The 2,207-nt window shown below is 31.4% G+C and overlaps 1 long non-coding RNA gene across 1 annotated transcript; it reads left to right on the top strand.

Moving 5' to 3' along the window:
- LOC131438033 (uncharacterized) lies at positions 1–1,943 on the top strand. The gene is made up of 4 exons (XR_009230871.1): positions 1–138; positions 273–307; positions 822–1,548; positions 1,624–1,943. It is a non-coding gene; the product is annotated as an uncharacterized LOC131438033 (long non-coding RNA).
- Positions 1,944–2,207: the final 264 nt, after the last annotated feature.

Here is a 2,207-nt window from a genome sequence, read left to right as displayed (position 1 = left end):
ATCGCAGAAAAATTAATACCAGCCTCTAAAAAATTTTGCGACTGTCTCCGATTCAGTTTTTGTGCACAATTTCTAAATTAAAATGTGAAAGGAACAAATAAACATGTAAAATACATATTCATTACATGTTATGTTTAGGTAATAACATAATTAAACCAAATTTTATTTTTATTTCTTTTTTTCCATTTTGTTCCAAATTATCAATTTTAAGTACATATTTTTCTGTTTTCCTTACTTCTAACCTTTCCGAGTTATTCTTTGCTATTTCCCAGTGAAACATAACATGAATATGTCGTGAAATATGAAGGTATGATCATGCTGATTGTATATTTATAATGCGTCCTTTTCGAAATTACTTTATTAATTAGCATTTATAACTGATATCTACCCAAGTAACCATATGCATTATATCACTGCACATTTACAACTCTATTTTTACATTATTAATGTATAGTTACACTAATCCTACATACTTTAAAGCAATGTGCATTAAATTTGCATTCAAAATGTAACTGAGCATTATTTTACAACAACCTTCTGCCGTGTTGTATATCGACATTCGATGCTATATTTTGGAGCAACGATACTTTAATAATAACTATAAGAGTAATAATCCTCTAAGAGTCTAATAATCGCCCTTTTCAGCTTTATAATAGCATTGTAAAAACATGTGTAACTCCGCTGCTTTTATTCAAATTTTACGCGAATTTTTGAAGCCGAATTAATGTAAAGTTATAATGCGTCGTGGTTACTTGGGTATGCAGTTTATATTGATACTCCATAATATTCAGAACCACACATTCCTTGTATTTGTCTTTCAGGCAACTAGTATTTTAAAGATCTGCCTCGGAATTATTTTCTCAAATTCAACAGTTTGCACACAATTTCTACAACACCGTGTTTTTGTCCAGTGCTCAATCGAAACCTTCGTTAGAATACCATCCAAACCAACTGAATGGATTAAAGTTGTAGCCATACTAATCCCTTACAAAATCTTTCTGCTTGTCACGGAACTGGAAAAGTCAATATTTTAATCCATGATTATCGAAATATTAATAATATTTAACAACTTAATTCAAATCGTTTGGACAAACGGTTCCTGTTTTCGGAAAAAGCACTTACGCTTTTTACGCTCCCTCTGATCGGTAATGTTTTGTTTGATCATATTATAGAGGTTCCTTGGTAACCTGTTCATAGAAACCAGAACAGTGTTGCTCGAAAAGATTATTTTTATCATGAGCAAGGGGTCTTTCGATATTCGATAACTGATGGTAATTCATTAACAGACAGTTTTAATACCGATTTACCGACGACACGAACTGCCACTCGACTATCAAAACTGTATCGCAAATCTAACTACCCCTCAGTAACTGGTAATGTCAAAACGAAATCGCTTGAAAAAATGTTGGAACTGGCAACACAAGTTGGAAAATTATTGATTTTGAAAAACAGTTACCAGTAGCCTTGGTAACTACATATGGAATGTAAACAAAAACAAAAGATTCTCACTTAAAACCAAACCACTGAATGTAGTTGGCCCGCTGGCAGGTATTAAATTTATTCTTTCAGAGTTTTGAGTCATTTTTGCACAATTTTGATTTAATTTGTTTTCTTCGTTTCTAGTTTTTTCCATAAGGTTTGTAATCAACTGTGAAAAAGAAGCACCCACTGATTAACTTGTTGGTGTCATCTGTATTTGGATGTGATAAAGGACAGTTTGTTATATACATTAAAACAGAAAATGACATTGACCTAGATATTGGCAATCATTCAAAGCTGTTTGGTGCCTCTGCAGTACTCAAAATGAAGGTGGCGCGTGGCTGTTTATGAAGATTGATGGTGTTATACTTTGCATGTAATATTTTAACACATAATTTTCATATACATATTCAACAGATTGAACAGTTTATCGAATGTGTGAATAAAGTTTATGAATAAATAGATGACAGAAAAAATGGTCAAGTACAATTTTCGACTTTAATTATTCCATCATAATTATAAAATATGATGACTGTAATAATTCAGTTGAAAAAAAAATTAAAATATAAGTATTGAATAAATCTTTTACTGTAGACTACGATTTAACCGATATAATCAACTGCGCAACCGGTTGAATGTATTACATGAAATTGAGTATATAAAGGTTAAATGTGATAGCTTATTAAATTCTACACAATAAACGGAGCGATCGTATTTTCCGTTCGGAT

The sequence above is a fragment of the Malaya genurostris genome, chromosome 3 (genome assembly GCF_030247185.1).
Source record: "Malaya genurostris strain Urasoe2022 chromosome 3, Malgen_1.1, whole genome shotgun sequence".
NCBI classification, from domain to species: Eukaryota; Metazoa; Arthropoda; class Insecta; order Diptera; family Culicidae; genus Malaya; species Malaya genurostris.
Note: the sequence above shows the minus strand (reverse complement) of the source record. Positions and strands in the feature narration are given on the sequence as shown.